The sequence below is a fragment of the Bombina bombina genome, chromosome 4 (assembly GCF_027579735.1).
Source record: "Bombina bombina isolate aBomBom1 chromosome 4, aBomBom1.pri, whole genome shotgun sequence".
Lineage (NCBI taxonomy): Eukaryota > Metazoa > Chordata > Amphibia > Anura > Bombinatoridae > Bombina > Bombina bombina.
In genome coordinates, this window is record NC_069502.1 from 1,223,534,910 (window position 1) to 1,223,558,933 (window position 24,024).

The window sequence follows — 24,024 nt, forward strand, 5'->3', positions numbered from 1 at the left end:
ATAGTCATAGATACAAGGGTAAGCACATAAGTCACACATGTATTTCTCCATGTTTTGTTGTTTCAAACTTTATAATGCGTAATACAGTGTTTTCTTTGTAATCAATAATTTTCTGACTGTCCCTTTAAGCTGTGTTATTGGCATTCAAACAGTAATATGCCATCATGGATAATTGTTATGGTAATTTAGTTAGCGATTCGGGAAACAGTTTGGACATCACATCACAGAAACCAATCAATATCATGAACAAGGATAGGTATGTGATGATGTGGTTTTCACACACTTATAACCCACACTCTGCAAAGAATCTTCCTCCATGGACCCGGTCCCATAGAAGTCGATTATATACAGAGTGTGGTCCACAAGTGTATGAAAACCACATCATCACATACCTATCCATTACCCAAAAAAAATAATTTAAGATGGAAAAAAATACTTACTTCCTCTTCCTTCCCCTCTTCCCACGGGGCTGAGGCTCTGGGAGAGGCAACTGCCGACTCCGAAGAGTCCTCCTTGGAGCTGTTGTGGGAGGAGTGGAAGGAAGAGTACTGGGACGACCAAGGTGAGGAGTAGATGGCTGAGGAGGAGGAGGAGAAGATGGATGAGGAGGAGAAGATGGCTGAGGAGGAGGAGGAGTAGATGGCTGAGGAGGAGGAGGAGTAGATGGGCCGGCAGGAGGAGATGGCCCAGCAGCAAGAGGCCCAGCAACAAGAGGCCCAGCAACAGGAGGTAGACCAGCATGCGCCTCCCGGAAAAATGTGAACATTTCCTGATGAAGATTGAACATTCTTGTTTGTCCTTCTTGTATTGTATTCAGTATACTGATTATTTCATTTTGGCCTTGAATTATTTGATTCTGCCCATCAAGTATTCTGCGTCGTCCTTCTATGTTTTCTATCCGGGAGGTACGCATCTGGTCTATGTACTCCAGTAGAACCCGCACCTCCGCTATTTCTTCTTGTTGTGCCTGTTGAACCCGTGCACGGCGGGGTGCCCGTGCACGGCGGAGTGCGGGTCTTTGAGGGACCTCGGGTTCCGCGGGTTCAGCGGGATCCTCCTGTGCTTCCGGGGCCTCTTGATCATCTCCCGTGCGCTGTTCGTCACGGGGGGCCTCTTCCCTCCGAAGTGGGAATTCCTCACCACCACTCTCATCCCGGGGAGATGCAGGAGGCTGTGCTGCCTCGTCCCCAGACTCTGTATATTAAAAAAAAAAGAAAAAAAGAAATGTATATATTAGCATATTTGCAAATAAAGTTTTAAATGACTTAGCTTACGATACAATTACAAATGCAGAATCATTAATCCACTTTGAAATCTAACAAACAATCAATTCTATTTCCGCTTTTTCTAAACAGTGTTTGTGATATCTGGTCAATGTGAATGTTTTTGCGTTTGTTTTCAGTCTGTTTAAATGCACACCTAACCTATAGCCTAGATACTGATGTAACCGCTAAGTAATAGAATGCGTGTAAACAGCGTAATAGCATTAATCTGATCCTTAACACATGAAACCCAATGTTTTATCTTTCATGATTTATAAGCATACATTTAGTATCAACTTTCGAATGTACTTTTGTTATCTAATTAGATTCATTCTCTGGATATTCTTTGCTGAAAAGCATATCTAAATATGTTTATAAGATTCTGATTGTTAGCTGAATATAGCTGCCTCCTGTGATTGTTTCACCGTGTGCATGGCTATTTCTTCATTAAAATATATCTCAAGAATGAATCAAATTATGTAATATAAGTACATTTGAATGTTTTGTCAAATTGTATTCGCTACCTCAATCATGAAAGTAAATGTTTGCGTATAGTGTCCATTGAAATACATTCGTATGTGAAATTATTGTTCAATGAGCTTACCGTCAGATGAGAGTGGCAGGTTCCCGGTATCGATTCCTCCGATACCGACTACTTCCACCTCGGAGATGCTGGGCCGCAACATTTCCTCCCATCTGCAGTACTCCATTTCAAGGGCAGGGCCGCCACCGGTCCCTGCAGCATGTCGGGCCTCCAGGCTTAACTTTTTTTTAAGTTCAAGTTTACAGTCCCGGTACCGATGTTTTATGGAATCCATATCCCGGTTCCGGCCACCCACTGCATTGACTGCATTCCGAATCTCGTTCCAGAGCCTCCTCCTGTCAGTCGGGGTAGTCTTCTGGTGCTGCAGCATCCTATACCTGGCCATATAGGCCTCTACGAGGGCCTCCTTCTCCTCCATCGTAAACCTCGCCTCCCTAGTCGCCTTGGCCTTCCCCTGTGACGATGCCCTCTGTTTCCCGGACTGTGAAGCCCTACTCTGACCGCCACTGGGCCCAGCCACTTGGTCATCTTGAACCAAGTGGCTGGGTCCACCCACCGCTTCCACCCCCGCTTCCTGCCCCCCTTCCTGCCCCCCTTCCTGCCCTGTTCCTCTCCCCCTCCCTCTACTCCCCCCTCTACCTGTCCCCTGCCTGGCCTCCATCTCCTCCCTAAACTAAACCCCAAATAATCAAAAAAAAGTGAGTGTGATGAAATGAAAGGGGGTCAAAATAAAGAACTAAAAAGACAAAAAAGGTGCTTAAAGTGTGAGGGATGTAAAAAAAAAAAAGAGGGTAAGGAGTATTTAAATAAACGAAAAGAATAAGACTAAAAGGAGGATATGTAAACTAAATGTAACTAGGGGATGGGTATGGGATGGGTATGGGGTATGGGATAAGAGTAAATGGGATGAAAGGGAATGGGACTACAAGGAATGGGGTATGGAGTGTAGTATGAGGGGGTAGGGGGTATGGAGTGTATGTAGTGTTATTGATAAGTGTATGTATGTATTGAATGTGTTTGCGTGTAAATGTGTTAAGTGTACAGATAAATCACTCGCTCGCTAACTAACACTACTTCTAATTCTCAATAACAAACACTCCCACTAACGCTCACTAACTACCACTAACTGACGCTCACACTAACAACTATCACTAATAACTCCCACTAACTCACTCACGCTCCCACTAACAGACTCTCTCCCACTCCCGCTAACTCCTACTAACTCACTCACTCTCTCACGCTAACACTACCAACTGACTATCTCACGCTAACACTACCAACTGACTCTCTCACGCTAACACTACCAACTGACTCTCTCACACTAACACACTCTCAAAAATTCGCAAAATCTCTATTCTTAAATCTCCAAAGACCCACCAGCAACACAGTCAAAGAAGCCCTGCTTGTGTGGTGCTTATATACCCTGTGTAAATGTTTAATGATGTCCCAATTTCCATTGTAATTAGTGTTCAGGTGTGCTTTATTAGCAATTAATATTATTGCAATGTGTATTAGGTGTGTTAATTTGCGCATGCTCATTTTGAGTTGGTATTTGTGGAATGTGTAGAATGCGATGATGTCATAGTGGTCGTTTTCTCTAACATTGTCCAATAGTATTCTTTTTAAATGTGAATTTGCGATGGTGTGTTCTTCGTGAAGTGTTGTATATGTATGTTTTTCATAATATATAATGATATTGAATGCGATTTTTTTTTTAGTGTATGTATATATTTTTTATTCCTTGTTGTTATTGTGCGATTTTCCGCATCTTAAAGTATATGCGTATTCCCCGTATAAATAGTATTAAAACTTCCCCCGCTTGTGAATGTGTAATGCTTGTGTGCTTTGTTGATTGATTGATGTTGTGACATTTTCGGCGTGTTATTGTTGTGCATGATGTGGTATGCGTCATATGACCGAGCTGTGCGTATTCTCGCGAGATCGAGTGTTAGGTAAAAAAAGCTATTTTTTGACTTTCCCATTGATCTCTATGGGAGACTGTCTAACGCGGGCAGGATTACGCGTGTGACATACACGCGTTAGGAGCATCGTTAGATGGTCTTATATTAACTCTAAATACCGGAGTCAAACAATGACGTGCGTTAGACATAAAACACGCGTGGCGTTAACAGCCCATCTACCGCCGAACTCTAAATCTAGCCGTCAGTGTCTGCATTCATTCAAGAGTCCCATATTAAGCTTCTTGGCAGATGGTACCTCACTCCGATGAGGTTACATAAATTGTTTCCTACTCTCAGTCCCACCTGCTGGAGGGGCTGTGGAGGTGACGGGTCATTACTTCACATCTGGTGGCACTGCCCGAACCTAGCAAATCTTTGGCAGAAAATTATCGAGGAAATGTCCGGAATCCTCAACATTACTGTCCCTAACTCTCCAGAGATACTTTTATTTCTGTCCCTACCCAAAACTCAAAGTGAGGCACACTTAGTGCTTCTGCTGATCATGATTACTGGGGCCAAGATATTGATTCCCAGAAAATGAAAAACACAGGTCACCCCTTCCATTGAGGAGTGGCGTGCACAAATCAATGAAACCCTTCTCTTGGAGAGATACCATTACCTGAAAACACACAAACTAGAGACGTATGAGATGATGCTGGCCTTGTGGCATAAAACAATTTAGCTCCTTTTTGATCATCATCTATCTTGTGGGTTTTTTTTTTTGTTTTTTTTTCTCCCCCCCACTTGTCCCCCTCTTCTCCCCCCTGAATTTACATCTCCTCTTTCAAAACATCAGAAACAACTCACTCTTTAACTCTTTGCTCACAATGTGGAAATTTGTGGATTATATATATTTATTTTTTATTCTTTTTTAAAGCATACAAAATTAAAAATGGATGTTATAGTTTCCGTCCTCGGAAGTGACGGACGGAATTTAAATTTACAGATGTGAAATTTAACTTGGTTATGATTATTGAAGTTATGATTGTCCATTGCATCGGATTGTAACCATATTTTTCTTTATTTTATGATTGTACCCTGTTTAATCACATCAATAAAGCATTTGAAGAAGAAAAAAATATCTAGCTTATATCAGCTAAATGAACCTTATCTCTGCTGTAAAATTCAGATTTGTTGGCCATAATGGATTTGTGCCCTACCAAAAACCACGAGATTCTGTGAAGGTCCTACCTAGATAAGAGCTTATTCCTAACTCTATAGGCTGCCACGTGTGATGACATGTGCCTCCACTATAACAAAGGGATAATATTGGACCACCCTACTATCACCACTGGTATGCGAGCCCAAATGCACCTTATATCTGCCTACATAATCAGCTGGAGGAAAGGAAACATCCCCAGATCGTTGAACCCTAGGTGAAGAATTTTGGACTGTGGGGTAAATCTGATAGAACTATTATTATCACTTTAAACATTTTTTTTAAAATTGTATAAACCTCATTGTGTATCACAAGTTGTATATTGAGTTGTGCGCCCTCTATCTGCTTTAAAGGGACACTAAATCCAAAATATTTCTTTAATGATTCTGATACAGCAGCATTTTTTAGCAACTTTCTAATTTACTCCTATTATCAATTTTTCTTTGTTCTCTTGCTATCTTTATTTTAAAAGCAGGAATGTAAAGCTTAGGAGCCGGCCCATTTTTGGTTCTGAACCTGGGTTACACTTGCTTATTGGTTGGCTGAATGTAGTCCTCAATAAGCGTTACATTCCTGGTTTTTAAATAAAGATAGCAAGAGAACAAAGAAAAATTGATGATAGGAGTAAATTAGAAAGTTGCTTAACCCTTTGAGTGCTAAGCAATTTCCCACCTGGGTGCTAAGCTGAATTTGAGGGGGGGGGGTTTAAATTTTTTTAAATATATTTGTTTTCACTTTTTTACTTTTTTTTCAGATCCTCAAGACTTATACCGTTGGAAAGGTTAGGCAATTACGGTGGGTCTGTAGCTGTTTAGATGCCTGAGATACAGGCTTCTAAGCAGCATGCCCCCATTTCTCTATGCTGTCCATTGTCATTTTTAAATAATGTTGCGCAGTGACATCATCACATAATTGCGCATGACATCACTGCACAAAACGTGAAGCCCCGGCGATGCCTGTCACTATACAGGCCAGATTGCCGGGGTGGGAGTCAGTGGGAGTACCCAGATTGCCCTCAAGGTGGGTGAGTGCTAGGTGGGTGAGCCGTCGTTAGCACTCAAAGGGTTAAAACTGCTGCTCTATCTGAATCATAAAATAAAAAAATTGGGTTTAGTGTCCCTTTAAGGATTATTTTTCAGTAGTGTTGGTGATTTGCAGTAGCTATTGCCCCATCTATTGGTAGTCACTGAAATGTGTACAGAGACTCATTTTCATATTTATTTGCATAGGGTGACAAGGAAAGTGAAGGACCTAGTTAAGGATGTAACAATTTAAGGGGTCATTTCTGTGGAAGAAAGGAGAGATGGGAATGGGTTAAAGGAGATTGTGTCAGCTGGGCAGCAGGAGTGTTAGGAGGTGGAGATTCAGAGGTGATAAAAAGAATTGCAGAACAGAAAGTAAATCACTAACCTGGTTCTTGTCTTGCAGGGGTCAGCATGGAGAGATCAAAGCTTTCTGCAAAGGCTCCAAGAAGATTTGTTGAAGAAGAGGATGTTCCTGCAAGAAAGAAAAAGTCCGGGGTTACTACAGCTGGTGATCTCCCTGCCTCTCATTTCTGTTATTTCTGCTCCCTCTTTTTCTGCTTCTGTTCTGGTTTCTGCAGATCCTGATCCTTCCCTTTCTTCCTCTTTTCTAGCTGCTTATTCTATTTCTTTGCCTTTTTCTTCCTCTGGTCCCATTTATTCTACTCCCTCTGTTTTCCCTGTGGTGTCTGTTTCCTTCACTTCCCCTCTTATTTCCCCTGCTCGTTTCCCTCTTTGTTTGTCCCCTTTCGTGCACTTTTCTGTCCCTAATCCTGCAGAGCTGTCCCTTACCGGTCAGGCCCCTCCCTCTACCCTTTACGCTAGGCCGGTTTCCAAGTGGAACCCAGCGGTGGCCCCTGAGTCGGTAGCTGATTAGCTACTTTACTCGCCGGTGATGCATTTTTCTCCGGGGAGTGCAAGGTAGTCACCATCCCCCTCTTTCATCTCAGGTCAGTGGTGGATTGAAGGTAGACCTTCTGCACCATTCCTGGAGGCGCCATGTGTGGAGACTTCTGCACAGGCCTCCTCTGCTGCTCCGGTGTTTCGCGCTCATTCTGGCCCCGCCCACTACACTTCCAGTCGCCATCTTAGATGCGTCCAGTAAGAAGAGCGCATATGACTCTGTGGCGGTGGCGGGGGCTAGAGTGGTCATTGGTGCATTGTGGGCTCAGGTACAGCAGGTCTCTTTTGTCCCTAATATGCAGGTAGGTGGAGCGGATTGTCCGGGGGGCCCTCCACTCGAGGGAAGGTTTCTGTGACAAAGGGCAAATCAGCTAATCTGGGGATAGCAGTTAAGGCAACGAAATTGAACAGGCAGCGTGAATAACAGTAAAAGGGCCAATAGAGCCATTGAGAACTCCAGTGAGTGGGGGAACAATAAAGAGAGTGGGGCATATGGATTTGAGAATGAAGTTAATATTAAGACATAATTCATGGGGGCATTCTGTAGGGGCCATGGTTTCAAGGGGGTCAGCTGGGGAATCCTCAGGGCACCCTGTTTCTCCCTGTGTTGCTCCCACTGTTTATTGTGTTCTGCAGGTCAGTACTAACGCTGCAGAGAAGGCGTCATGTGGCGGATTGAAAGATGGTAATCCCAAAAAATGCGGAACAGCAGCTGAAGAAAAAGTTTTAGAAGGAACATCTGGATTCACACAGGCTGGGACGGTGTCAGTCGCTGCAGCTACAGCGTCAGGAAACGGTGAGTCAGTACTTGCACCACACACTAGGGAGGAAGATGCTTCTACGTCAGGGGACTCAGATAGTTCCACAGGGCTAAAGATTGAGGGACACCGGAAATTATTTAGGAAGATCAGGAAGTTAGTGGATAAAAAGCCTAGGAATATTGCGGTGCAAAGTGTTTTAGGAGGTGGCAAGGTTTCAGGGTCTACTGGGATAGCAGCAATAAAAGGGGGTTCTAGCAGAGGGAAATAAATCTGGGGTAGCTAGTACAGCGGTCACCTACCCTTGTATAGTAGGTTCATTACATTCACACTTGAAACCCAGGATTGCAAAAAAGATTAGGGAAGGGCGTTATGTAAAGATTTTTGAGTTGTCAAGGGCTGCGTATCAGGTTAAGGAGATGGCGGAGAATGGTACAGGTGACAAGAAGGTGAAACTTATCAGGAGTGGATGCGTTGCTTTAGGGTCCTTGCTTCTTGCTACATAGACACAAACCCTAGTCAAGCAGTAAATATACTCAAGTATTTGGAGGTCATTGACGACATCCATGAAAAAGGTAAGAGAACGGCGTGGTGTCAGTATGATGCTCAGTTTAGGAGGATGTTAGAAGCAAACTCAGTGCTGACCTTTGGGATGAAAGAAATGGACCTATCATCCAATCTTGATCTCTTGGATGGCATGGTTTCAGCGCCAGTAAAACCATTTAGCGTATGGCAGCAGAGCCGACCCTTTCGTAAGAGAAGGGGCAGAGAATGCTGGCATTTTCAGAAGTTATGCGATAGGGGAGTGCAGTGCCTCTTTCAGCACATGTGCATCTACTGTAGCGGGGCCCATACAGGGATCGATTGTAACAGGAAAATAAATAGTTACACTAGCAAGCAACAATTCAGACAGGGTCCTACGGGAAAGGGCTCACACGCCAATGAAACTTGCGGCAATATTTAGGGTGCTTACGGATTACCCTGATAGGGGGGGGGGGGGAGAATTTCTGCAGACAGGTTTATCTTATGGTTTTCAAATCCCAGTTCATATGTTAGTTTGTCCCCCATTTGCAATACGCAATTTGAAGACAGCGTATCAATTTCCACAAGCTCTGCAGGAAAAAATAGATAAGGAGGTTAGGTTGGGGAGGATGGTGGGCCCCTTTTCTTCTCCTCCATTTGAGAATCTAGTAGTTTCCCCTCTGGGCGTTGTGCCCAAGAAGGAACCGTGAAACTTCAGACTCATCCAGCACTTGTCACACCCAAAGGGGAATTCAGTGAATGATGCACTGGATGAGTCTGACACTTCAGTGGCTTATCAGTCATTTGAGTCAGCAATAGCCATCATGCGGAGCTTAGGTGAGGAGACAGAAATGGCTAAAGTAGACATCAAGTTGGCTTTCCGTCTTTTGCCTATACATCCGGATAGCTTCCACTTGATGGGTTGCCGGTCTCGGGGCCAGTATTACATGGACCGCTGCTTGCCTATGGGGTATGCCATTTCTTGTGCATATTTTGAGCGCTTTAGTTCCTTTCTCCACTGGGCAGTGGCACACAGGTCCGGCCTTGGGCAAGTGGCTCATAACCTGGATGACTTTCTGTTTCTGGGGGCTGCTGGGTCGGGGGAGTGTGCATACCTTCTGGGGGTGATGCAATCCTTGATGTCAGAATTCGGGGTACCTTTAGCTAGTGAAAAAAATGGAGGGTCCAACTACATGCCTAGTTTTCCTGGGGATTGAGGTGGATACAGTGGCAAAGGAGTGTAAGACTTCCGAGTGTTAAGATTCAAGCGACCACTGCGTCCATCTCCATCATCCTGGACACAGGTCATGCTACCCTCAGCGAATTTCAGTCATTGCTGGGGACTCTAAATTTCACAACAAGAGTCATGCCAATGGGTAGGATATTTAACCGGAGGATAGAGGCTGCCACAAGGGGCTTACACAATCCTAAGGCGTGCATTAGATTGTCGAGGGCTATTATTGCTGATTTACATGTATAACGGCTTTTCTTGAAGGCTTTCAATGGGGTTAGGATCTGGAGGGCTTCTTCAGTTTCCAGTCAGGAGTTGCACTTGTTCATGAACACGGCGGGTAGTCCGGGCTTTGGGGTGTATTTTAATGGTCTGTGGTGTGCCTCAGCTTGGCCGCCGGAATGGAACAGCATAGGACTAGTCAAGAATCTAACCCTCTTAGAGTTATTTCCAATCTTAGTTGCCATTGAACTGTGGTGGGATAGGTTGCTGAATAGGACGGTGGTTTTTGGTGTGACAATCAAAGTGTTGTCTTTGCCATTAACAGGATTTACACTAGTTCTCCACCCATAGTGAACGTACTTAGGCAGTTAGTGCTTAGATGCTTGCGGCATAACATCGCCTTTAGCGCTTGACATGTTCCAGGGGTTCACAATGGGATTGCTGATGCTTTATCATGGTTTCAGTGAGCTAAGCTTAGGGAATTGGCACCGGAGGCAGACAGCAGGGGTAACACGTGTCCAACATATCTCTGGCAGGTGGTGAGTTCTGGGGAGCTGTGCTAAGGCTGTTAAAAGGTTCGCTGGCACCTAGGACTTGGCAGGCATACAGTGTGGCTTGGAGTGAGTGGGGTAAATTCTTGAATGTCTTCAATACCACATGGAGGACTCCTTCAGTGCAGTTATTCATTAGATGGCTAGGTTCCCTTGAGGTAGCGGGCTTATCTCCTGGTGCTATAGGTGGAAAGGCAGTAGTGGTAGTTTTTTCTCTAAACTGTATGGGATAAAGGATGTGACTAGGAGTTTTTTTTAGCTAGGGCAGCCTTGAAGGGAGTTCGTAGGTTAGGTAGTAGGAGGAAGGATGTGAGGGAGCCGATTACTAGGGTTAGGCTAATGGGACAACTGGGATGGAACCCGAGCGGTAGTGGCTCCACATTCTTTCCGCATTGGGTTGGCCACGGATTCAGCTATGGCAGGTATTCGGAGGGACAGATTAAGGTGCTAGGGCTTTGGGCATCCGGGCAATATACAAAATATATTAAGCCCCTGAATCAATTTTAGGATAGGAGTTAATTGTAAGTTGTTTAGATCAGTTGTTCTAGTTAGTTTCTTGTTTTTCTTTTTGGTGTGTGTGTTTTGGAAGCCAGGACCTTATGGTTTGTTGCTGTTCTTTTCAGGTCAGGCTGCAGGATGCAGGAGAATATGAATTGAGGGCCACTCTTACATACATTGGGCGGCCATTCGGGCTGCATCGCAGCCAGGAGGCCAGCAGCTGGGATTGCCGTCAGAAAAGGATTCCATTATTTGGTTAGGCAGGAGGGGCATGATGTGCTCACATTTGCCAGAACAAATTGCTGAAGCCAGGAGGAGATGGTGCAGGCCTCATGTTGTTCTCCTTCATCTAGGAGGAAATGACGTAGGGACCATGCCAATGGGGGATTTGGCGGATGTCATGGTGTCTGACATTAGATGGCTTAAGGCTCAATTTCAGGGAGTGACCATTATATGGTCAAATATTATTTTGAGGAATATATAAAGGCATATGGCCACCAGTAAGGTGGGTTTCTGGGTGAAGAGGAAACTCCATAGAGATGTGAGTAAGGTGGTGCTGGCTTCAGGGGGTAAGGTGGTCTCGCATGACAATATCAGAATTGATTATGCGGGTTTGTTCAGGGGAGATCAAGTGCACTTGTCAGATAGGGGTATGGAATTGTTCTTGGATAATATTAAGCAGGTACTGGCTTCCTGTTATGGTTAGTGGGGTAAGAGTACCTTGTCCTCTTTTGGTGGCGGAAAGGGGTGTGGCAACAAATTCCAAGTTGCGTAACAATCATAGAAGGAAGGTACAGTGAGCATTTAGGACCCTAGTCGCCGAGGGTCTAGGGATAGGTTGGCTCACTGTTCCATCTTCCTTGAGCGGATAGGTAGGAGGAATGAGGGCGTCCTCATTCCCAGGGTGGCCACACCCCTTATAGGGTTAATAGGACAAGATCATCTTGCCAGCTGGTAGCAATTTTGTTATTTAAAGTTATTTATGTATTTATTAATAAAACAACCCCTCCCCCCATCGGGGGAGGTTGGTTTTCTCCCAACCCTGTGTGTTGTGTCTTTATTGAATTTAGGTTTGGTTAAAATTTGGGGTTGGTATTATCTTGACTGGATTTAACAAAAAAATGTAGCCCCTTAGGAAAGTGAAAGACCTAGTTGAGGACGTAACAATTTAAGGGGTAATTTCTTTGGAAGAAAGGAGAGATGGGAATGGGTTAAAGGTGGTTGTGCCTGCTGGGCAGCAGGAGTGTTAGGAGGCGAAGATTCAGAGGTGATAAAAAGAATTGCAGAACATAAAGCAAATTACTAACCTGTTTCTTGTCTTCCCACCCAGCCCTCCCTGTTTTGCTGTTGTTATTACTATTACAGGTGCTGAATCAAATGGAGGAGTTCAGTTTGTGAGTTCAGCTGGTTAAGTCTTCCCTCGGCAGGGGGCTACATAATCATGTGGACTTTTGTAAGCCCAAGGGCATTAATAGGTAGTATGGGGTCTCCCTTCGGGACTAACAGTCTTTTGGCTGGGGGACCGTTAGCTATCCTGTGTTGTAGACCTCTTAACCCTTAACATGGTGGCGAGTTTGCATGGCGTCATGCTTTCTCAATTATGGCAAAAATGGGTGTGGCAACAAATTCCAAGTTGCGTAACAATCATAGAAGGAAGGTACAGTGGGCATTTAGGACCCTAGTCGCAGAGGGACTAGGGAAAGGTTGGCTCGCTGGTCGATTTTCCTTCAGCGGATAGGTTGGCAGAATGTGGGCGTCCTCATTCCCAGGGTGGCCACACCCCTTATAGGGTTAATAGGACAAGATCATCTTGCCAGCTGGTAGCAGTTTTGTTATTTAAAGTTATTTATGTATTTATTAATAAAACAACCCCTCCCCCGTTGTTGTTTTATTAATAAATAAAACAAAAGAAATGTGTTTTATTTATTAACATTTAACATTTAGAAGGAAATATAAAATACAAAAGAAACATACAACCATTATGGAAAGAAGATATGCATTACAGATTTATATGACAATATAAATATACAGATCGCTTGCCCATCAAACTATATCCCTTCTAAATGCTATTTGAGGCCACTTACGGAGCTCCTAGTAATATGAAGAATGCAAATCTACAGAGGGTATTCTCAAGCAAAGAGAGACCTCTCATGGGTCTCAAATGGTTAACTTCCTTTTATTTCTCTTTATATGATAGATAGCACACTCTTATACGGGATCAATTCTGGTCCAGACAAATGGATCACAACAAAGCAGAAATTGTGCACTTTTGGACCTCACACTAGCTGTAGTATATCCAGTGATTATCAATTCTAGTAATATAAATATATAGTAGGAGAAAGAGTACTTTATAGTGTAATCCTAAATATGGGTACAAAATAAATTGAAGTCAAGTAGCTTAAATATCAGATAGAGAACTCAGGATAAAGCCTAAAACATCATTAACAGGTATAGGCAGCCAATATACCAATACTTAAGAGCGAATGATCACCACAGCTTTGTAATGGGAGACTAATCATACGCATAGGAGAATTGCAGCCATATTAAATATATGTAGAGGTTATAGGTGAGGCTCTAGGGTCTACATTAGGTAGTTCAGAACGGGCAAATAACTCACACCTATATTACGCACTATAGAGGGGGTGAAACAAACACAACAAAAGTTGCGTTATTTCACCATCTGTAGCGCTGCCATTACGAGTTTTGGAGAAGCCGCCTTGTGCGTGCGATATGGTTGCGAAAAGCTCCATACCGCACAAAATCCAAGCGCTGCTTTGATGTGCTCGTGTACGCTTTCCCTATAGACATCAATAGGGAGAAAGTGTTAGTTAATTTTTTACAGGTAAATGAGCTTCTTTAGGGCAATGCCCTACAAAAGGCCCTTTTAAGGGCTATTGGTAGTTTATTGTAGGCTAGGGGGGTTTTTTTATTTTGGGGGGCTTTTTCATTTTTATAGGGGTATTAGATTAGGTGTAATTGTTTTTATTTTGTATAATTTCGTTTGTTATTTTTCATAATTTAGTATTTTTTTATTTTTTGTAATTTAGTATTTTTAATTTTTTGTAACTGTAGATTTAATTTTTTTAGTGGTGTTAGGTTTTTTTAATGAGTAATTTAATTTATATAATTGACAGTTATTTTAATTTTAGTATAATATTAATGTTAGTTTAATTTATAGTTTTTTTTTAATTTCACAGGTAAGTTTTTATTTATTTTAAGATAGGGATCTTGTAATTTTAATTTAAAATTAGGGGGTTGTTAGGTTTAGGGGTTAATAGTTTAATTTAGTTTTTTGCGATGTGGGGGGCTGGCGGTTTAGGGGTTAATAGGTTTATTTAGTGGCAGTTATGTGGGAGGCCAGAGGTTTATGGCTTAATAACTTTATTTAGTGGCGCCGATGTCGGGGAGCGGTGGAATAGGGCTTAATAGCTTTGTTATAGTGTGGGCGAAGTTGGGGTGCGGGGGAATAGGGGTTAATACCTTTATTATAGTGGCGGCGATGTTGGGAGCGGCAGATTAGGGGTTAATAAGTTTACTATAGTGTTTGCGATGCGGGAGGACCTTGTTTTAGGAGTTAATAGGTAGTTTATGGGTGTTAGTGTACTTTGTAACAGTTTAGATATGAGTTTTGTGTAACAGTTTTATTGTGTAAAACATAAACATAACTACTCAGATTGTGAAACGGATCGTGTTGGGATAGGCTGTAACGCAAGTTTGTTGGCCTCAATGCAAAACGTGTAATAGCAGCACTATGGAAATCCCATGCAAAATGTCATTTTTTTGAGTGTGGGACTGACGTTGCGTTACTGGCTAAAATTTTTGCGGTACAGCTATACCAACAAGACTTGTAATGGCTGCATTGCTGTTTTAACATTGAAATGGCCATTTTTTTCTGCATTAAAACACGAACGCAAAACTCGTAATCTAGGTGTCAATGAGTAAAGTAATACTTCCACCGAGTGTCAGAACCTAAAATTATACACCCCACAGCGGGGCCGAAGATTATACTATCTCGATAAGGGAACACCCTAAGGCAATAATAATATAAGTTTATCCTCTCCACAGGTGAGTGATAAGTGGTTGTGGTAATGACCGATATAACAGCCCATAGATACTAACCTTCTAACCTGGATGATAGTCTTTTTTAATCATCCTGTTCTACACAGGGCAGAATCTAATAGGAGGAATGCTAAACAAAATAAAGCTACTTATGGAGTCTAAAATATTATATACCTCAGTGATGTGCGGTGAGTTCAGAGGGTGGTGAGGCTATTAATAATGTTGCTTCATTCTCTTGTTATCCTTTGTTGAAGGACATGCAGCAATGCACAACTGGATGCTAACTGAACATATTAAATGAGCCAATGACAAGAGGCATATGCACAACCACCAATCACCAGCTGCTCCGAGTATGCATTGCTGCTCCTTAGCCTACCTTGGTATGCTTTCAAAGGATACTAAAAGAAAAAAGCAAATTGGATAACATAAGTAAAATGTAAAAAGGCTTTAATATTGTATGTTCTATCTGAAACATAAAAGAAAAATGTTGTGTAGAAATGAACATTAATATATTCTTCAATAAAAGACTAAACACTTTCCATGTTTGTTGTTTTTGTGACTCTTATGACAGTAGTTAGCAGAAATACCCATCAAGCACACAGACATAAATCACAAGGCTAACGTGTGAAATCTGTATTTAAGATACATGAAGAGAACTGAAATGCATTTTCAGACAACTATAACTTTCTGTGATTAAAAGCCTGCAAAGTTTAATCAACATCTCTTGGAGTATCAGCAGCAGAGCAGCCTATATCAGATTTCAGTTTTTACTTTGTAACCCATAGACTGCCAGTCCAGTAATTCCTAGAAGACATTGAAAGCTTCAGTTACAGTAGCAGTCACTAACTGCCAGTGGCTTGTCCCTGATGTGCTATAGATTGTTGCCATAATGTTCAGCCCCTTACTACTAAAAAAATAGAATTCTAATCAGTGAGCTGAATTTAATATCGGGTGGTGCAATGTTCCGGAAACCCTTAAAAAAACAAAAACACTTTTTGTAGAAAGGCAGCAGTCACAGTGACACTTTAGTTTTGCTTAGAAATAGCACAGCATTAGCAATGTGTTTCAATCAAAGGTAGACTAGTTTTTGGATGGAATCTACTACTTGAAAATGTATATTCATTTCATAAGGAAGACTCGTTTTTGGATGGAATCTACTACTTGAGAAGTTGATATTAATTTCATAAGGTCAGTCACTGACCTTATGAAATTAATATAAATTTAGCAAGTAGTAGATTCCATCCAAAAACTAGTCTACCTTTGATTGAAACACATTGCTAATGCTGTGCTATTTCTAAGCAAAACTAAAGTGTCACTGTGACTGCTGCCTTTCTACAAAAAGTTTTTTGTTTTTTTAAGGGTTTCTGGAACATTGCAGTTGCACCACTAGGGTGACCACATATCCAAACTGCCATTCAGGGACGCCCCCCAGCCCCCCCCCCTTGGAAAGCCCCCCCCCCGGGCCGCCATCCCCCCCCCCCCTCTGGACCGCAACCCCCCCCCAAAAAAAAGGTGATTTTGATACCTTTTTATTTTTGAGCCAAATTTTGAAAGGGGAAAAAAATGGTCACCACTTTAGACAGGTTTACACAATGTGTACCTGCTTTAACTAAGTCAGCTGTGGCATACTTTGTACATTACCCATCCATCCCATCAGGGATACTTATTTTCATGAGTGCACTGTATCGAATTTATGCTCTAGTGCTATAAACATATTTCTGCATGTGCAGTTTTTATTATTTGTGATTGCCGCCGCTAAGATTCTAGGTAGTGTCTACCTAAACATATTATACTTAATGTGTTAGACATCTCTTAAGAAATAGAAAAAAACGACAAAACAAGTTGCAATAAAGTAACAGAATTTTTTATGGTTTTCTCACTGTACTCAAATCCTTACATATTAGACCACATGGTACGAGCTTAGTACCTTGTTTTCAACAATGATGTCTAAATGTGTATTTCTTGTCACTTTTTGCACATTGAAGGAGTTTTTTATTTTGTTTTACGAAGCTGTAAAAAGAATTACAACCCATGTCAAAATTTATTTTCACCTGAAGTTCCGATTTTATTAGCTCAATTCTACATCTATTTCTTGTGTCAGACCAGCACAATCCCATCATGCTGAAGACTCTTTCAACTGCTGCATTTGAGCATGGAATGCTGATGACAAATGCAACCACTTTCAAGAGGTTTGGAAGTTTCTCAGGTCCAGCTTTCATGAATATTGTTGACCATTTAACATCCATGTTGAGATCATCATCCTCTTCAGTACTGTTAAAAATCGTTGCAAAGTGTGGACAAACACAAGCATATTCCTCATAAAGGTCATCTATTGAAAGAGAGTCTAAATTTAGAGCTTCAACTGCTGCCACCAGGTTATTAAATGTAAGGTTCTCCTTCAAGTTTAAGCACTGGATTTTAGATAAATAGTTGTTTTCTGAAAAATCAAACCACTGTTCTAAATATTGAACAGCTTTTTCATAAAAGTTTAGGAATTCTAATTCTATTTTTCTTGCTTGCAGATTAGGTAGTTTTTTTAAAGATTTCCCAACAAGGTATCCAAAAAAATGGTCTGTCTGTCTTTGGATTAGTTTGCCTTTCACTGTTGTCATGATCTCATAAACCTCAACTGCAATCAAGTCATTACGCTCCAGTTTTAATATGGCCGTCTGAAAAATAGGCAAGCAGTTGTGTAAAAACTGGAGATATAACTCAGGAACTGATGGCGGGTCCTGTTCTATTGTCTCACTGTCTTCATCCACAATAAATTGCCATATAACTTTAGGCGTTTCATCCTCACCAATGCTTTGGAAGTAAGCTTTTACAGCTGACCAATTTTTTAAAACTCTGTCAATTGCTGGATAAAGTGACAGCCATCTTGTTGGTACATGGCGAAGAAGTTCTGACCACTCAAGGTCAACAAAGTCAAACATTTCTTTCAGTGTGGCAACTCTCTTGGCTGATATTGAAAAATAATTATATAATTTTAAAATTAGACTTTCCACGTCAAAATTTAAAACATCTGAAGCCTTTTTAGCTGTATTATGGAGTATGTGAGCTGGGCAGCCAGCTGGCAATATCCGATCATTTACAGCATGAAGCTTCTGGTACACACCGTTATGCTTACCAAAGTTCACACTTGCATTGTCAGCAGAATATGCAGACATCATATCCACAGATAGGCCATTTGTTTTAAGCACATTTAAAATTTGCTCTGTAATTGAAGCAGCACTTTCATCACCTTCATAAAAATCCAACAAACTTGTTACCACTCCTTTGGAAGGTTTAAAGTAACGCAGAACTAAGGGGAAAAGTTTAGTGTGTCCATGGTTAGATGCATCTGATGCAACACTGAAATAAGCATAACTGTTTTTCAAATCGTTAACTACCGCTTCCACACTGTAAGGAGCCAGCACGTTTGTCACAATGGCTTCAGCTTTGGTTCGACCACATGACATCTTAGCGGCTTTAGCAGAATCCTGAAATATAACAGGAAGAAGTTTCATGGTGCAGTCCAAAGATCTATATGAATGACTGTGGCACACGGAATGGTAAACCATTGAGATTTCAGCTGCTATTATTTCTTCTTGCATTGCCATATCTTTAGAGGGAATCATGAATTTGGAAAGCATTCCACTTTGTTTTGCAGCCCGATCAGCATTTTTGTGACCTTCACTAGATATGTGAATTTTGATGTCACCTTCACCACCATGACCAATTCCAAACTCCCGCCTACACAGAGTACAATATGCTCTATGATAGTTACCAGTCACTGTGGTAATGCATGTGTAAGTTGTTTTCCATGAGTCTCGGAAACAGCACATTCGCTTTATCTTCTTTGATTTTGCTGCTCCAGAAGTCGAAGGCCCTTGTTCATCCCCGCTGCTATCCATATTAGCACCAATCGCACGATTCCGATCACAGATGTTATATATATATATATATATATATATACAGGGAGTGCAGAATTATTAGGCAAATTAGTATTTTGACCACATCATCCTCTTTATGCATGTTGTCTTACTCCAAGCTGTATAGGCTCGAAAGCCTACTACCAATTAAGCATATTAGGTGATGTGCATCTCTGTAATGAGAAGGGGTGTGGTCTAATGACAGCAACACCCTATATCAGGTGTGCATAATTATTAGGCAACTTCCTTTCCTTTGGCAAAATGGGTCAAAAGAAGGACTTGACAGGCTCAGAAAAGTCAAAAATAGTGAGATATCTTGCAGAGGGATGCAGCACTCTTAAAATTGCAAAGCTTCTGAAGCGTGATCATCGAACAATCAAGCGTTTCATTCAAAATAGTCAACAGGGTCGCAAGAAGCGTGTGGAAAAACCAAGGCGCAAAATAACTGCCCATGAACTGAGAAAAGTCAAGCGTGCAGCTGCCAAGATGCCACGTGCCACCAGTTTGGCCATATTTCAGAGCTGCAACATCACTGGAGTGCCCAAAAGCACAAGGTGTGCAATACTCAGAGACATGGCCAAGGTAAGAAAGGCTGAAAGACGACCACCACTGAACAAGACACACAAGCTGAAACGTCAAGACTGGGCCAAGAAATATCTCAAGACTGATTTTTCTAAGGTTTTATGGACTGATGAAATGAGAGTGAGTCTTGATGGGCCAGATGGATGGGCCCGTGGCTGGATTGGTAAAGGGCAGAGAGCTCCAGTCCGACTCAGACGCCAGCAAGGTGGAGGTGGAGTACTGGTTTGGGCTGGTATCATCAAAGATGAGCTTGTGGGGCCTTTTCGGGTTGAGGATGGAGTCAAGCTCAACTCCCAGTCCTACTGCCAGTTTCTGGAAGACACCTTCTTCAAGCAGTGGTACAGGAAGAAGTCTGCATCCTTCAAGAAAAACATGATTTTCATGCAGGACAATGCTCCATCACACGCGTCCAAGTACTCCACAGCGTGGCTGGCAAGAAAGGGTATAAAAGAAGAAAATCTAATGACATGGCCTCCTTGTTCACCTGATCTGAACCCCTTTGAGAACCTGTGGTCCATCATCAAATGTGAGATTTACAAGGAGGGAAAACAGTACACCTCTCTGAACAGTGTCTGGGAGGCTGTGGTTGCTGCTGCACGCAATGTTGATGGTGAACAGATCAAAACACTGACAGAATCCATGGATGGCAGGCTTTTGAGTGTCCTTGCAAAGAAAGGTGGCTATATTGGTCACTGATTTGTTTTTGTTTTGTTTTTGAATGTCAGAAATGTATATTTGTTAATGTTGAGATGTTATATTGGTTTCACTGGTAAAAATAAATAATTGAAATGGGTATATATTTGTTTTTTGTTAAGTTGCCTAATAATTATGCACAGTAATAGTCACCTACACACACAGATATCCCAATAAAATAGCTATAACTAAAAACAAACTAAAAACTACTTCCAAAACTATTCAGCTTTGATATTAATGAGTTTTTTGGGTTCATTGAGAACATGGTTGTTGTTCAATAATAAAATTAATCCTCAAAAATACAACTTGCCTAATAATTCTGCACTCCCTGTATGTATATATATATATATATATATATATATATATATATATATATATATATATATAAATGAACAGCTAAAATTCTTTAAAAAAGGGACAGTAATGTAAAAATTAATCTTCCGTGAGTAACAGAGTATGTCATTTCAAATAACTTTACAACCTACTTCTATTATCAAATTTGCTTTGTTTTCTTTGTATCCATTGTTAAAGACTAAACTGAGATAGGATTATAGGGGCTTAGGAGCATTCACATGTATATTACATTGGTACTCAGACAGACTGACAGGATGGTGCACGGTCAACATTCTTGATAATCTTTTACTGTCCCATAGTAGCTAGAAAAGCAAATGCTCTAAGCGTCTATACTTTTTTTGAAAAGCAACACTTCCCACAGAAAAAGGTAGGTATGGAGTTGACTAGCTTAAACGTTCTAAAAACGTTTATTTAAAAAAGAATAAATTAAATGCCTATTCATCTCATTGTAGCTAAGTTAGTATAGACTAATAATATATGGAGAAAAAAAAACTTAGTAGGAGAATAAAACTTGAATGTGACCGCAGAGTTTTATTCTCCTACTAAGTTTTTTTCTCTCCATATATTATTAGTCTATACTAACTTAGCTACATGGATTTGTTAAAATCTGCTGTACCAATTTTAGTAAAACCTATAAAAATAGCTTCAGAACATAATACTTTCTTACCACTGTATCACATAAACTCTGCAAACATCTACGCAAGTGTTTCAGTGGTTTCTGGAAATAATGACTTCATTGTGGTCTGTTTTGATTGCATTAATCACTGTCACATACTGGGAGTTGACTTCTTTGATGTAAGGTGATGTAAGGTGTTGCAAGCAGTCAGGACATTTTGGGAATCAGGCATGCTGAGAATTTATACAGGTAAATAGTACATACAGTATGTGTGAGTGTCTGTACTCATAGAGAGATAGGTGACTATCAGTGAGTGTGCATATTTATACAGGTAAATACTAAATATACACACTCACAGATAGTCACCTATCTCTCTATGAGTACAGACACTCACACATACTGTATGTACTATTTACCTGTATAAATATGCACACTCACTGATAGTCACTTACTAGTAAGTAGGGCAAAGGAGTACAAGAAGCGCAAGAAGCCTTGAATTATTTATTTGTCACAACAAGTAAAAATATTCAACATAAAAACTTACATTCAAGTAAGTAAATTCGTGCACCAAGTATACAACACAGCCGCAGTACAGGACCGGATCCTCAGGCAGATATGTCCAAAACAGATTTCGAAAAGGACCGCCGAACAAAGTCGGCGTCTGACGTCACTATAGGTTCCGGCACCGGAGCGTCCCCCTGCAGGCCTAAGCCTCCTAGACCGCTATTGCTGATGCTGTAACCGGAGCACAGGAGCACTGTATCCCTACGCGTTTCGTCCGGATCCCGGCCGGACTTTTTCAAGGGTTGTTGGATAGTGAAATTAATGGAACTATCCAACAACCCTTGAAAAAGTCCGGCCGGGATCCGGACGAAACGCGTAGGGACGCTCCGGTGCCGGATCCTATAGTGACGTCAGACGCCGACTTTGTTCGGCGGTCCTTTTCGAAATCTGTTTTGGACATATCTGCCTGAGGATCCGGTCCTGTACTGCGGCTGTGTTGTATACTTGGTGCACGAATTTACTTACTTGAATGTAAGTTTTTATGTTGAATATTTTTACTTGTTGTGACAAATAAATAATTCAAGGCTTCTTGCGCTTCTTGTACTCCTTTGCCCTAGTTCTTCTCTCAACCCTGGTGATTTCAAGAAAGATCACCAAAAAGAAGCGGCATCAACTCGAATTAGCCTACAGACCCAATTGCTTGGAAGTTCCTTTACTCCTGTGAAAAATTGAAATACATTGGGACTTTAGGTTTGAACTCTGTGTCAATTGTGATTTGTTTTTTATTGTGAAGTTTGTTTATTTGCCTGGTTTATTTTCTAAGCTAGTTTAATCTGTATATGTTTATATAGGTTTATATATTTCATTTCATTTCCCTGAAGATTATTTCATTTTCCTTGAGATTATTTAATTCAATTTTATTTGATTTTATTCATTGACAGAAGCAGGTTAGGTGAGTTGATCGTTTTTAGTGTATTAGCGCTGTAACAATACTTGTGTGTCTGTACTTACTAGTAAGTGACTATCAGTGAGTGTGCATATTTATACAGGTAAATAGTACATATGTGTGAGTGTCTGTACTCAGAGAGCTAGGTAAGTGACTATCAGTGTAAAATGAATTGTAAGCAAGTCTTGTCCAAATTAAAGGGATAGGTATAAGGCAATTAGAGTTTAATACAGTTATGAACTGATACAAAAATAAATAAATAAAAAATTAAGTCACAAACAGTAAGTCGGTCTATTATCTTGATTTCAGCACAATTAAATTACATGCTGATATGTTGCTGTTGCACCTAATTAAAATTATGTTTAAACTGAACCAATCAGCCTAATAATTATCTTAAAGGCGCATGAAACCCAAAAATGTTCTTTCATGATTTAGGTAGAACATACAATTGTAAGCAACTTTCAAATTTACTTCTATTATGTAATTTGTTTAATTCTCTTGGTATCATTTGTTGAAGGAGCAGCAATGCACTACTGGTTTCTAACTGAACACATGGGTGAGCCAATGACAATCAGTTTATATATGCAGCCACCAATCAGCAGCTAGAACCTAGGTGCTTTGCTGCTCCTGAGCTTGCCTAGATAAACCTTTCAGCAAAGAATAACAATAGAAGGAAGCAAATTAAATAATAGAAGTAAATTGGAAAGTTATTTAAAATTGTATTCTCTATCTGAATCATGAAAGAAATTTGTTGGGTTTCATGTCCCTTTAAATGACATACTTGTTTATCTTCATTTGCTATTGATGATATATACAAATATAAATATATATATATATATATATATATATATATATCCATACACATATTTAGAAAATATAGCCCTTTCCATTCAAATAGCTTGTCATAAACCATATACTGTACCTTTAAACCTTTATAAAAAAAAATATTTATATTAATAATTTTTATCAGATGGTGTATATATGAGTGTACCAGATTTTTTTGTGTTTTTTTAAAGTCTTCAGTCACGCTATCCTGGCAAGCGCAAATTTAGTTTGTGCTTGAATGAACGCATTTGCTTACAATTTGTAATACGCGTGCAAGCTAGTGCAGTCACCACTAGTAATCTAGCCCTCAGTCAGGTAAACTGGATCATTGGACATAAATTAAGGGGGAGAAAAAAATAGGATAAACTGTCCCTTTAATTTCTGAAAAAAAGCAGGAAGTGCTGGCTGCCGCTGCATATGTGTTCACTCAGTTGCTACCTGACTAGTAAGGACACCTCCTGCAACTCTATTGGGTGGACAGGGCAAGCATTTACAAAAATAAACACATACAAATATTTACATATGTACAAAAACAACTGCTCTTGAAAAAATATATGTTTTTTTTTAAATACGACTAACCCTTTAATATGGCAGAAATAAAAAATACATTTAATGGGTTTATTTTAGTATGCAGTTCCATAACGGTGCAGATACATTATTTAATTTTACCTCAATAAGTTATCTGGAACTGTTCCAAATAACTGACAAAAAATGACTGATCTATTGAGGTAAAATTAAATAATGTATCTGCACTGTTAGCAACACTGACATCAAAAATAGGTATCAACTCAAATGATTATAGTGATAACACTCCCTACATGAGGCTATGTAGATGGATCGTATCTGCTATATGCAATATACATTAGACTAAAAAAGAATAGTATTTTAAAATAATAAAATA